This window comes from Python bivittatus, unplaced genomic scaffold (genome assembly GCF_059951505.1).
Source record: "Python bivittatus isolate LINGU-HERP-01145 unplaced genomic scaffold, Pbiv_v1 ctg000200_np1212, whole genome shotgun sequence".
In the NCBI taxonomy this organism is placed as follows: Eukaryota; Metazoa; Chordata; class Lepidosauria; order Squamata; family Pythonidae; genus Python; species Python bivittatus.
In genome coordinates this window covers 18,003,699-18,018,765 of record NW_028277040.1, presented here as the reverse complement: position 1 = coordinate 18,018,765, position 15,067 = coordinate 18,003,699, and the positions used below count along the sequence as shown (strand labels likewise).

The window sequence follows — 15,067 nt, the reverse complement described above, 5'->3', positions numbered from 1 at the left end:
TCTTCCATTCTAGACTACAGTCCTGGGATTTCCTGGTAGTCTCCCATCCAAGAACTAATCAGGAATAGGCCAATTTAGCTTCTGAGCCTAGACATGCTCAGCCAGGTGCCACAACTTAAAAAGCCCACATCTAAGCCAGTTTCAGACAGTAGCAAAGACAACTCTTAGGACTATGGTGTCACCACTGGAAGAAGGCTAGGTCTTCCATAAAGAATTTTGAAAGACATATATAAACTTTTGGAAGAAAGGTACCATTAATTAAACTTTAGAAGTGCATCAGAACTCTGGTGTTATCAAAATTTTTTGCTATGTGTAAGGAAAACATTTCTTGCCTGCCCTTTTCACAAATAGAAAAAGAATTCTGTGAAGAATTGGGGGAGGGGGGAAATCAACTTACTATTGTTACCTTACTATGGTGATACTGTCGCCTTGCATGATCAGGTGACAATTGCATTGCAACCTGATTTCATCTTATTTACTACTAAATTGAGATAGTAGCCCTACAGGTAAATTTCTAGGCTGCTGGAGGTACAGCCCTTTTCTGGAAAAGTGTAAAAAAAAAAATAATAATAATCCAGCACCTAGGCCAATGTTCAATTCCACTTATGTAGTCTTTGATTAAAGGTTTAATCTTTAGGTTTATTCATCAGGCCTTCTTGGGAGGAGCAGGCAAGTCTGCTGATTGCTTCTGGTTTTGGCCCTGCACAGTTCCAAAAGGAGTTGGGGCATCAGGGTTTCTACTGAAATCAGCACTGCCTGACTGCTCTACTGTAAACCCAAATGAACCCTATGCACACTTTGTACTAACCCATGGTTAGCTTGGCTACGGCTTAACCCACACCTGGCTTGGTTCAGTCAACCCATAAAGCCCTAAACCACACTAAGCCAAACCAGAACAAATTGTATTGTGGCTTAGAGGCTTTCTCATGAGGCAAGATTCAAGGTATACCATGCAAAGATGGTGCCTGGAAGAGTATGAGTGTTTGCAGAAGGCTCAGAACTGGGATTTTTTTTTTTTTTTTTGGAAGTGTTCATTTGTTTACAGGGTAGAAAAATGAGAAGGAAGATTTTCAGAAGAGTTGGATAAAGATCTGCCTTAGGCAACTAATGGACCTGGATGGATTCCAGAGGGAGCTTGAGGGTTTGGTGAGCAGTTTCACTAAGGCCATACTTGCAGTCTGGAATGGGTATGTGACAAGGGACCTGGATCAGAATGCTCTTAAGCAGCCTTTCATCAATCCTGGGGTGTCCCTTGGTTTTCTGAGCAGCTCTAGGAGATGAAGCACCAGAAGAGATGTCTAGATTATCACTGAAGAAAGACAAAGAGTGACTCCAACAGAACACAAGTAAGAACTCACATTATGGGTTACATCCTGGTGATAAGAGTAGCAAAATGTAGTTATTTTTCTACTCGTTTCATGTTTTCAGATAGCTGTTCAGTGGCCATATTTAAGATGTCTCTTCCTTGCTGGGAAGGGATGAGACATCATCTGCTGGACTACTATGAGGAATATTCTAGTTATTTGGTACATAAAGTCACTCATTTTGCTTGGGGTTGGACTGGACAAGTCCTCTCAAGGTGACTGAAGTATGGCCCTGTGTGGTTAACTTCCTTAGGAGTTACAAGTTCAGGGTCCTTGGGATTCTGAAAACAACCATCTGTTTACTAGATCTATGTCCTGATCTGGCTTATGAAAGCCACCTGAAAGGTGACATGTGGACCTTCTCACCCAATCTCTTTTACATCTGCATGAGGCCACTGGATGATGTCATCTGTTGATTTGGGGTCAGGTATCATTAGTATGTCATGTTATAACAACATTTCCTTTTGGTGCTTCTAAACTCTGCTTAATCATTGTTTCAAAGTTTTGAGCGTTGTGATGTTCCACTGAGTTTTGAATTTCCTTTTTGCAGGTGAAGCTTTGTGGTAATATTCCATAGATCACTGCTTCATTTCTGGGTCATAATTCAATCACAGACTATTGCTTTTAAAGCACACTGACAAGTACTCACTGCAGGCTTCCATTACATGAACACAGCAACACAACCTTTTCTCACAGCAACTTCCTCCCAACTGAAGTGAAGGAACAGATGTTAAGGAACAGGTCAGAGCTTATACTGTGTCAGTACTGCCATCTGTTGGTGACTTTTAACATTGGAGGCATTATTTTCATTCAGCCCTTGCATATGATGAAATTCTTTTGCTTTGCATATCTGTATAAATCAGAGAAGCTCAAATGTCTTTCCATAATGCAATTTATAAGGTGTAGAAATGTGAAATTCGTTCTTACAGGTTGTTTTTACACAGGGCAATAGGTCATACAGGCTGAAATGCCCCTCATTTATTATCCCTTTTATGTGGAGAGGTGTTTTTTGAACATTATCTGAAAGCTATTTCCAGTTAATGTAAACCATTCAGAGCTAAGCAGGTAGCTAAACAGAAGAAGGAGCTCAGTGATTAAAAGAATTAATAGATTTCTGTCCCATGGTAAAAGTTTCATTAGCCTTCACATGAAGGCTATGAAGTGGTCCTCAGACCTCACTTCATCCTTGACTGGCAACCATAGTGCCTCAACTATAAAAGAAGAATATTTATAAACGATTGTGGCACTCTTTTGTGAAGAGATAGGAGGAATATTATGATATAGTCCAGAAGGATAGCAACGTTGGACTCTGATATTTAAGGAATTGCACATATCTTTATGAACATGTAGCACTACTATTGTGTGACATGAGTTCTCATGAGGCAGAGACCATGTGCTATATGCATAGAGGAAGAGAGAAAACAGTATGTAACGGTATTATGTACACAGCACAAATGAAAACTGAATCTAAACAACATAGTGCAATCCATTCCCAATTAGACTCTATTTCTGTGAGGTCCACTCCCAAGACAATTAATTACTGTGAGATAATTATTATTGGTAATGAATCCAGAGAGTATAAATGACATCTGAGTTTCTTGTGTCTCAGATCCAACGTATCAGATTTGTTGATAAATTAATTCACAGGAAACTTTCTATATTTTAGAAAAGAATTATGTATGTATGTATGTATGTATGTATGTATGTATGTATGTATTTGCGTATGTGTGTATGTATTCATATCCTGGTTCTCCCCTAATGAGCTCAAGGCAGTTTTGTAAGCTGCTGAGAGTCTCATGATGGCAGAGGTGTAAAAAGTAAGTAACTATATAAACAAATAGGGAAGATCCCTCATTTTAGCCTCAAAAAGGAACCCTGTGAGAGAGGTTGAACCTAGAGAAACTAACTGGCCCAAAGCTACTTCCACACTTGAGTAGACCCTTAAACTTTGGCCTCCCTGCTTCCAGCCCAACTCTCTAACTACAATATCAGACTGACTCTTTGGAATTTTTGCACATCTGGGATCCACTGTTATGAAGGGGAAGGAAGTAATAGCACTCTCTTACCCCAGTTCCAAGTTATTTTTGAATCTGAGACAGATGCCTTGTACAAATGTGAAGACTCTACATTTACAAAAAAATGTTAATTAATTTGTGTGATGCATCTGTCTCCTCCTTCCATTTCAAAAATAACTTTGAATTTGCTTTCGGAGCTTAAAAATGTGATCAGTCTGGAAAACTAATGTTGTCTCTAACAGCCATCATTTAGCTCTTAAGTTTTCAATAAATAGTTTACTAGATATACAAGACTTGCAGAAATCTCACCTACACTATATGGGAAAATAATCAAGCACATGATTATTGTGTTATATTTGTGAGACTACAAGGGAGCTATAAATATTTTCTGGCCTGTTACATTGTGCTTATAAGATTTAATGTGAATGAAATGTTATGGTATATTGATAGAAAGCACATACAGCAAGAAATACCCAAAGCCAATTACAAAAGAGAACATAAATTAATATTCAGGATCCTTTTTGCCACTTACAGACTCATTTTCATGTATTGGGGTTACTGAGAATTCTACAGTAATCAGCAGGGAACTTCAAGACCTGCTCAGGAATTAATTTAGCCTTTTGGAGATATTGAGTTGGCCTTATTCCCTGTTCTACCACAGTGTCAGAAGCAGGTTTTCAATTCAAATTTCATTTAAGAAACATGAAGGATTCTTCATCAAGCAACTAAAGATGTTTGCAGTTGAGATTTTTGTCTTTGGCTTATTCATTTGTTAAAGGTTCCCCCCCTGCCCCAAATAGCTTCTAACATGCTGAATCTTTGAGCCATGCTGATTTTTAAAATGTGCTATAACAGGAGAGGTACCTTAGTTTGGTTTTCGGGATTCTGCAGAAAATCAGAGTGGGCACATTCACACAACACACTAAATCATATTATGCTGAAGTTCAGTGTGTTCTGCAGGTCACAGCTTAAGTTGAAGTTAACAGAGATACTGAGCTATGATCAAAAACTAGTTTGTAGCTATTTACCTAGTTTGCTGTACTTCCTTGTCCTGTCCAAATGCAGAGTAACAACTTGCCAATGATCAGGCCAACCTTAGTAGAACTGAGAATCCCATAGTCAGTCCAGAAAGCTCTGGAGAAAAAAGACAATCTTATTATCTTAAGCTAGATGTTAGCATTGTTGTTGTTCAGTCGTTAAGTCGTGTCTGACTCTTCGTGACCCCATGAACCATATCACGCCAGGCCTTCCTGTCCTTCACTGCCTCCCTGAGTTTGCTCAGTTTCATGCTCATTGCTTCAGTGATGCTATCTAACCATCTCATCCTCTGCCATCCCCTTCTCCTTTTGCCTTCAATCTTTCCCAGCATCAGGGTCTTTTCCAAAGAGTCCTCTCTTCGCATTAGGTGACCAAAGTATCTGAGCTTGAGCTTCATTATCAATCCTTCCAATGAGTAATTAGGGTTGATTTCCTTTAAGATTGACTGGTTTGACCTCCTAGCAGTCCAGGGGACTCTTAAGAGTCTTCTCCAGCACCACAGTTCAAAGGCATCAATTCTTCAGCACTCAGCCTTCTTTATGGTCCAGCTCTCACAGCCATACATGTTAACATACTGATTTTTAATTATTTTTAAGCTGCATTGTCCACATTGCATTTACATTTAAGTTCATATCTAATCTCCTAGCTGGGAGGGAGTTGGGAGAAGGGAGATTGACCACTAGCCAAATATCTTTGTGTCTAGTGTTTTCAATCTGCTACAAAGTGCTGTGGGTTGAAAACCCAAAACTGAATCCCAGAAGAAGCAAACTGGGTTGATGTTTGAAATATGCTTATTTCATAGAAGCAACTCCATCATCTTTAAGAGAGAACAGATGTACTCAGTATTTCTAAAACAGTTAAAGAAATCTAACAAAAGGCATTAACTTGATTGGCTCAAGGTCCCTTAACCCCACTGTCAAAGTAAGTATCTTCTTGCATATTACTTGAGTAATTTCCCCACTCTACTTCTAGGTTAGGCTGAATCCTCTGAGGAGATTCTTACAGTTCAACCAGACAAAGGAAAAGAAAAAAAAATGCTCCAGAGAAATTAAAAGAGTCTAAAGCAGGAATGGAAGACCAACAGATGACACTGACTATGTCTTTCTGTATCCTTCATTGTTGGCCAGGCTGGCTGGAGCTCCTGGAATGTGTAGTTCAGCAACATCTGGAAGCGTCATTGGCAGGTGTGGCCAAGCATCCCACTAGCCTCCCTAGTGCTTCTAACAAAGTATTTCAGCTGATTTAACTAACAGTAGCAGTGGAATAAAATTAATGGATAGGTAAACAGGAACATTTGTGTATCTGTGATATTAGTTTTTTACTTGTAAAAATAATACTCTGGCCATGATCTTAGAAAGCTAAGAGGAAACAATTTGCTTCAATTTCCACACTTCTTAGAATTTGCTGTGTGGTTCTGCAATTTAAAAATGTGCACAAAAAAGACCTGTCTTGGGAAAACAGCATATAAAAAGCAAAACTAGGAAAAATAGCATACTGTATACAGTGTTTATATTAAGGAGAATGCCACATATAGGATTTGCAAAATGCACGTTAAGTAGAATTGTATGGAAAATTAATATGGCATTTCCTGCTGAAAACAGGTTGAAATGCACTTTCATATGAACATTGTAGGAAGTAGAATAAACAGATGAATTTGTCTCTAGTGACTACATACAAGTTTCTAGGTTCCCTAAACCTTTCCAATCCTACTTGGAACAGAGAAGACTGAAATGGGGTCTTCTCAGGCAAAGGATGTGATCTACCACAAAACAGCTGGCCTTCCTTAATGCTGATGGAAACCAATGAAATTGTCCTATGGAAGATATAAGGATCTCTCATAGATGGGAGCTTCTCAATTTGTTTCCCTTCTACCAATATGGTATCAACTCCCAGCTGATTGGTGAATCATACCAATTCACATTTGTGATGTGACATTCCATGAAGATTATTGGAACAAAGAGCTGAAAAGTAAGGCTGAGAAAGCAGGGAAATTGACAGACGGAAGAAAATGTTGGCAACCCAGCATGAATTATACTTGAGGAAGATTGTAGAAAACTAGCTGAGATCAAAGCTTTTTGTAGACTGATATTTTTAATGTATCCTTAGCCATTGCTAACAGAGAATATACTGTACGTATTTTTTTTCCCCTCAGCATTCATATCTGTGTAGAGAAAACAAGGATAGTTACATTTGTCCTATAGTTTTATCAGAATGACGTGGTTAATGGCAATGTTGTCACAGGAGTAGGAAAAGAGCACACTAGACAATTTGAATAGGATAAAAATATTTTCCCCCAGTTTCCAACAGAATGATAAATCAGAAAATAGTTTTCCACAGTGCTGTCAAGGAAAAAAAAACCCTTAATCATTTAGTGCCAATCTATTCTAATGCTACCTTGCTGATTGTGACAATCTTCAGAAATATTGAGATGAGAGAGGGAACAATCATTTTTGCACCCAAGAGGAAATGATTCATCCCATCACATTGCCAGTGCTTCTCATTCATCCCCTGTGCTGCCTTCATGGCCCATTTTTTATTTTGTCTGCACACGCAGCCGGTGCCCATGAAATCAGCTTTACCTGATTGAGAACAATACCCATAAAGCCACTCAGCCTTGTAGGAGCAGGGAAAAAAAGTGGGTCTCCACTCCAGTAGCTGTGGTAGAGAAGCCATTTCCTGAATAAATATGATTCAGGAGGAGGCCTATTAAGAGAGAGGTGGTATTGATTTGCTCTGGCACCCCAAGTTCAAATTAAACTCTCCTTCAGACCTTTATTCAGACCATCGTCTTTCTACAGGAATGACATTTTCCCCCCTCGGAAGAGCGCAGATCTCCTCACACGAGCCAGGATATAAAGTTGTGTGCCCCGATTGATTGGCCATGCGCAGCTTTGCTTTATGGTGCCTGCTTGAGCGTTCCTGTCAGGGAAGCCTGGATTCATGGGCACTTCTGACTGCCATTGCCAAGACAGATGGCATGACACTGCAGGTGCCGGAGCAGCTCACCAACATTTCACAGATGAAATTGATGTCAGAGCTAAACCTTCGTTCTTCTTCAAGACAGCTTGTGCCAGGAATGCAGTGCCAAGTGCTGATAAATAAATAAACAAACAAACACCCCCCCCCCCCAAGGATGATTTAAAGACATTGTGCCCACCGCAGAAATGGGATGGCTAGAAAGATGCCACCCGTGAATCTTGCCTAGGAAGCTGCTCCATCTTGTCCTATCCAAAAGAGACCCCACTGAGTCTCACTCGATTGGACTGGCTGCAACAAATGGCCGTTTGGCTCCTGTCCTCCAGGACAATCTCCATGCCAGCCCATAACAGGAAATACGATTCAAGAAATGGTCCCTGGATTTTGAATTGCATTGCCCGATGAGCCTGCAGGAAGGGACCGTACTCTGCTTCCCTTTCCACTTCCATCAGAAGGATAGTTGAGAATAAGGAAAATCAGCTGTGCCGATGCTTACAGACATCGGATCATTATGACTGTGGCCTTCATGGGTTGGAAATGCTGCTGCTCTGGTTGTTGACTTTCTACCCTGCCTTTCTGTTTATTCCAATACGCAAGGCTGTTTACAATAATTTTTTTTAAAACCCAGAGTATAAAATGTAACAAAAATGAAAAACAACATTAATATTTATCATTAAAATAGTTAACAGTTAAAACTTGCCAAAAGAGAATGGTTTTGAGCCATCTTCCTGCAGTGCCTGCCCTCTGGAATAAGGCTCCCCCAATATCCGGGTGGCTCCCACCCTGATGGCTTTCCAGAGGCTGTAACGGCCTGGCTCTTATCCCAGGCTCTGGGCTAGGGTGGTTGCTGGGGGTATGATGGGTTTAGTTACGGCTGACCAGATTTACCATCTTGTTTAACGTTTTCTATATTGATTGAATAGTTATCATTTTGTTTTTATGCTGTGAGCTGCGCAAAGTTGTTTTGGAGGCGGGTGGCACCAAGTTGAATTAAATAATTAAATAAACAGATAAATTGATGCTTTATGTATTTATATATATTTATGTTTTTAATCTTCTGTGTGAGTCACCCAGAGTTCCCCCATTGGGGGGGAGATGGGTGGGGGAGAAATTTGATAGATAAATAAATAGATAAATAAACAGATAAATAGTGGGAGGGTGAGAGTGCAAAGCATATCCTTAGGAAGTGCAACATGTAGCCTGAGATCCACCCAAGAGAAGGCCCTTTCCCATACACCCCATATTTGAGCTTTTGGCAGTGAGGTCATTTTTAGGAGGGCATCTTCTGCTGATGTAAGTAACTGGATAGTTCACTATAAGAGAAATGGTCCTGCAGATAATCAGCCCCTAAGCCTTTTAGAGTTTTAAAAGTCAATATTGTACCAACTGAATTGTTGGTCACCGTGTATGAGCTGGGCAGCCATATAAATTTGTTAAATAAATAAATAACATAAAAATTGTGCCAGGTAAGCAAATGGTAACCAGCACAGATCTTTGAGGCATCTTATTGTGCAAACTTGCTTCTTGCCACAGCTGCCATCTGCAGATCCAATGACAGCGGGGGGTCAAGGAGCACTTCTAAACTGTGAACCTGCAGTTTTGGGGGGAGTGAAGTCCAATCCAGAACAGGGTTCAACTCAGTCTCAGAGTTCAGCTTTATCCTTACTAACAGCACCTCTGTGTTGTCCGGATTTAATTGCATCTTTTTGTCACTCATCCAGCCTCTTATCAAGATCGGGCAACAACCAAGAACACTGATTGGTTCCTTGGAATTAGAAGGAAGGGAGTCGGAGAACTGAGAGTCATCAGATAGTAGCCCACTCCAAAGCTCCAAATGACCTCCCGGGTTTCATGCAGATGTTAAACAGCCCAGGAGGCAAGAGAGAACCCTGTGAAAGACCACAGTACAATGACCTAGGTGTTGAACAGTAGCCCCACAGCACCACCTTCTGAGTTCAACTGGACGAGAAAGACTGGAACCACTACAAAGCAGTATCCCAAACCCAAACCCATCTGGTAGCCCAGAAGAATAGCATGGTTGATGGCATTAAAAGGCTTTGAGAAGTCCAGGAGAACTAGCACGGCTGCATTCCCCCAACTAGTTTCTCAGGTCATCCAGCAAGTGACTAAAGCAATCTCAGTACCATATCCAAGATAAACTCTGATTGCAATGGGTTTTAAAAATCAGTTTCATCCAGATGCATCTGGAGCTGCAAAGCCACTGCTTCTTAATCACCTTACCAAAGAATGAAATGTTTGAAACTGATCAATTATTAAACAGATATTCCAGGCCAAGGGAACACTATTTCAGTAAAAGTCTTCTAACTGCCTCCTTTAAACATGCAAGAGCGTATCCCGCATTCAGGAAGGCATTGATGACTACTCTAATAATGGGGCCTGTCTCAACCTGGCTAACTGGCTGATTTAATCAGCCAGGAAGGGTAAAGGCAAGGGCTGAGAAAGCAATGGGTAGATCTCCTCTCTCCACATTCTTGAGATCTACAAGCTGAAAATAATTCATATGGACCTGACAAGCAGTTGCCAAGGTTACCTCCATATGACCTGTCCCATCACTGTAAAACCTGATCGATTTCATCTGCAAAGAATAATGGAAATTGCTCACAGTGAGCCTACAAGTGTTCCACCTCCCCTCTCCCCACACCTTGATAGAGGAGATGCTGCTGTTATTGTAAACAACCAGGATGCACAGGCAAAGTTGAGCAGAAGATTATAGTTAGTCTCCTGGCCTTTTACAAGGATTTTGTGATTTACCATTTATAAGATTGACTGCCTGATCTGGAGGTATTTTGCACTCAATATCTCATTCTCTGTGCCCGTTGGTATTTCCTGTCTCCAGTAACTAGTATTTTGTTGATGTGAGAACAGTCTACCTCTGTTTGATTCAGATGTATGAGTTAAGTTTCTTCAAATGTTGTAGGTGGTGGGTCCAGTTGCTCAGCTTCTAATTGCTGCATTTGTACAAAAGTGTATAATTAGGTGTAGTTGCACCCAACTTCCTTTAATGACTCCTAATTGTTTGTTTTGTTCCTCTACTTTGTAATATATTTCAATAAGCAAATATTTCACTTAAGAGAAAAATTTTACATCTCAATTTGTATATTATTCATATTGCCTGAGTTGTAAATAACAGGTAATTTTTGAAGGGGATAAAGGTAAAAAGCAGATCTATAGAATATCTGGTGTGAAGAGCTCAAAATGTCAAAAGAGATTATATGAATGTAGGCCACCCTATCACTTGGGCATGCATTTACAAGAATATTTTATTGCATACAACTTGAGTCAAAAAGTCACACAAACGAAATGCTTCCACTTCAAATACATCAGGTGAATTAGGAAATTAGAGCCAGTTTGGTGTAGTGGTTAAGGTGCCAGACTAGAAATTAGGAGTTCTAGGCCTCCTTTAGGTACAGAAACCAGCTGGGTGACTTTGGGCCAGTCATTCTCTCTCAGTCCAGTTCACGGCACAGGTTTGTTGTTGTGGGGAAAATAGGAGACAGGACCATTATGTACATCTCCTTGGGTTCTAGAAAATAAATACAGGCAATAATTAAATAAATAAATAAATAAATAAATAAATAAATAAATAAATTCCTGTATCCAAATCTCATCAGATGGAGCTTTATGTATTCCCACTTAGGTACTTGACTATAGAGCTAAATCATTTTGGGGATGGTGGTAGGAACAGCAAGGGTTAATTTTCCAACCGGGGCTCCACGGGGTACCTGTTTATCTATATCATGCACCATCCACAGAGAATACAAGCATAGGATAGCTGCACTGGGCCACATTTTAGATTTAGCTTGCCTGATGTGATGACATAAGGCACAATTCTTCTGAAAGGAGAGTATTTGATGTGAATTTCAGAGGCACAGAGAGACCTTGGCAATGCCTGGATAAGCATAACCCAAAACAAAACAGGACTCAGTAACGTTGCAAAGGGAGCCTTCATTTAAAGCAGGTATTGATGGATTTAGTGCTGGTATTTCTATGTCATTCTGCTCCAGAATGTCTCTGAATGGCATACAACAGAAATAGAGGTTAAAAACATAAAAAAATGACAATTAACATATATGACAATAGCATGAATCAGCAGAGGTAGATCATAAAAGGAAATGTAATATCTCCCAAATGCTCTCTTCCAGAGTCAACATTTCACCTCTTTTTGGAAACTTACTAAGGAGGAGATGGTACCCCACTGAGAAGGGCTGTTCAGAGGCCCTTACAGGTGGAAATCCTTCAGATGAGGCACCCTCAAGAGGGCTTCTCTCCCAGATCTTACAGGATGGGTATGTCCAGATCCAGATGATGCCTAAACATTGGCCCTGTGGCCTACCCTGATTCAAAGGAGAGACTAACAAATTTTGGAGATCCCCCTCTCCCGGTTTAAAGGATATTCCTTTAAATACCGATACTGATTTCACAAACACTCTGCGATCGGGTAATGTTTCCATCCTTTTCGTTTTTTGACAGGGCTTACTGATATTACTTTGAATTATGCAGAACACATGCAAATGGTTGTCCTACACGGGAAACAGCAATAACAGAAACCACGGGCTCAGAATTTGAAAAAGGGGGCACCAAAGCAGTTTGTGCAAGTAATTGATTTTGTAGGAGATTCTTGGTGGCTGAGTCAGGAATTACATATTTATACGTTCTGGGGAAAATGACAAATGGGACATATTCTCTTTTCATAATTAACCTCTTTTTGCTTTGGGAACATTTGTTGATATGAACAACTCTTTTTAATTTATGTACCCCTAACCTCCACCCATTTCTGCACATCTGATACCACTGATTAGGAACAGTGGGACGTGATCCCATGATTCTGATGATTTTGATTAGAGTATTTTAAACTTCGTTTTAAACTGCCAGGCCTTCGTTGCCCAGTTTCTTTCACTGTGAGGCCTGCTTAATCCCTTGACAGTTAAAAGAAGAAAAATAACAGTGACTATTTCAAGGGAAGCTTTAGTGCCAAATTATTTTTAAATTAAGGATTCCCCTCTCCACAATCTTGAAAGAGAAGAAAATGTACAGTATATCATCGGGGAAATGGGATTAATCCAAAAGACTTCAAGTGATAGAAGGTTTAAGGAAATAGAAGCTTTCATGATGAGATACAATCAGAAAGGACAAAGGAGCAAAAGCCTGTTGTTGGGATGGAAAGAATCACAAGGTCAGGAGATAAGACCTTATTCATTACACAAGGAAGCGTCTTCAGTGTAAGTTTCAGACCAGGAGAGGGCTTGAAAATCTCTCAGATGTTCACTAAATTAAAAGAAAATCAAGAGGTCTCTCTCTCTCTCTCTCTCAGTGTGTGTGTGTGTGTGTGTGTGTGTAGTAGTAGTAGTAGTAGTAGTAGAAAAGAGCAGCAGGCAGAAAGCCTCTGGATGAATAAGAACAGATCAAGAAGAATATTTTATTCCCACGCCTTAAATTGCCAGTATGGCACGGTACAAATGTGAGCTGTAGTGTGCCCCTCAGGTGAAACAAATCAGAGTTAATGAGTAATATTAGTTCTCATTTATGTAGCATCCAGCTCTTTCAAAGCATTTCTAAATATTACCTTAATTGTGCCAAAAGGGTAAAGCGAGAGGAAAGCCCCAAGTTACGACTGTTTGCCTAGATGTCCGTACTGCATGTGGTATTGAAATCAATTGCCATGGAATCTGATTTTTAAACTATTTAGGCCAATTACAGTAAGACCTTCGTAAGTCAACCCTTCGCATAATGTGGTTAAAAGTCACCATAGTCAATTGCTAAGCTGCTTTTTTATTATTTCCCAGTTTGATGCAATTAAGATATCAAAATGACTATTGCCTGGGGACTTGAGCTAATAAGAGAGCATAAAAAAATCTGGCTGGATCAGATCATTTAGTCTATCTTTTTTTCCCAAAGAGCAGCAAGTCAGAAGCTTTGGTGAAGCTGATGAGATGAGGAACAACAGAATATCCTTGGGTCTGTTGTAGGCCTCTACCAGATAGACTTGTAAATCAACACAACGCAAGAGATGGGAATCTTTTTTTCTTTAGATGAAGCCTTGCCAGAGATGGATGGACAAGTACATGTTAATTAATTAATTATACATTAATTTACTATGCATTTATTTAATGTGTAAGTTATCAAAAGTTGATGCAAGTCAAATTCAGTAACTGCTCAGTGAAATGGGGATGAAAAAAATTCTCCACCATCCTGTGGCCCTCCCCCTGCATGTAATCAAACTCAACTAAATTGAGGTGAGGGACTCTTGGGAATAGATGGGAGGGGATGAGCTGATGGGGGTGGGGATGAGATGCATGGGAAAGGAAGAAAAAGTCCCAGTGTGGGAGTGGATTTCCTCCACTGGAGTTCTTCCATGTTCCTTGGCAAAGAGTTATATGCAGAATATATATTATTATTTTGCATGCAGTTCTATGACAAAGACAAGAACAGGAAAAGGATCTGAAGGTGCCCAAATTCCTGGGCCTGTGGGAATAACCCATCCCAAATTTTCTGCATACTGGAGCATTGATCAGAATCCCCTTAGCATGGAGAAAATATAAATAAATGACTATATTTTTTAATTAAAAAATATAAAAGGAGGCTGAAATTTACAAGAAAGCATATTTTAAATAGAGAAGGTAAGCCAGATATCACAAAAATTGATGCAGGGGCTTCTGAGCTATGTTTTTAAAAGTGCTTTTAAAACTTTTTTTTTTTTTTTGCTTTTCACCAGTAAAGGACAAAAATCATCCTTCTTTTCTCAAGAAGGGTGATCTTTAGGGTGATCTCAAGATCACCATGAGAAATGAAAAATACCAAGTTTCAGAGAAATTGTTCTATTCCCCCCCTCCCCAAATTACAGTCTTTTACATTCTGATTTTATAATAATAATAAAAACCACCCATATGTCACGAGCTTCCTTGCCATCCCCAAGACACTGGGATAACTAATGATAGCCTGGTTATGATTGGTGGTCATACCTGTCAGTCCTGACATCTAATATCCCCTCTCCCTCCCCCACCTGTCAAGATATTTTACCAAAGCAAGCACAATTGTTAAAGAATCTGTCATGAGGATTACAAATGAGGGGCTGGACAAATTGTAGACATTCCTTCCATCTTGAGTGAGTTAAAAATTATTCCCACTGGCATGCACCCTTCTGGAGTTAAAAAACAACCCTCATTCCAACTTCATACTTGCTTTGATTATCATGTGAGTAATCAAAAGAAAGTCAACACTGTCTTTTTCCCCCCAGTGACTAAATTTTATTCAATGAGAACGTGACTTGCTTGGAAGGTGATTAGATGGGAGTGTGACTGGCTGTTTTTGTACTTTGGAAACATCTATTTTATTTGGTTGATGTTCATTTTGAAGAATATATTCATTCTGACACCTGCCACATCAAACAAATAAAAGAGTTTAAACAGAGCAAAACTATTCACCGAAGAGTTTTCTTCCTGTAAGAACAAATGATTGAAAGCGAAATATACTGTTTTTCAGATGAATAGATATCCAGTGAGGACTGATTGCTTTTTCCTTAACAAAAATTCCTGATAGTTCTTATTACAGAGCAGATGATATATTTCAGTAAGGCCACTTGAAAGGCTCAAGTGAAATATATTGTTTGGATTTTTTTCCTACTTGGACTTCAAGCTGTGTATGAAACAGATTAAA

The 15,067-nt window shown here is 39.7% G+C and overlaps 1 long non-coding RNA gene across 1 annotated transcript in view; it reads right to left on the bottom strand.

Annotated features, from left to right (window-relative positions):
- Positions 1-10,724: 10,724 nt before the first annotated feature.
- The window catches only part of LOC148216547 (uncharacterized), a 62,731-nt gene continuing 58,388 nt past the window's right edge, over positions 10,725-15,067 (bottom strand). Inside the window, exon 4 of the long non-coding RNA XR_015795237.1 lies at positions 10,725-10,937. This is a non-coding gene — a long non-coding RNA (uncharacterized LOC148216547). The remainder of the gene's footprint in view (positions 10,938-15,067) is intronic.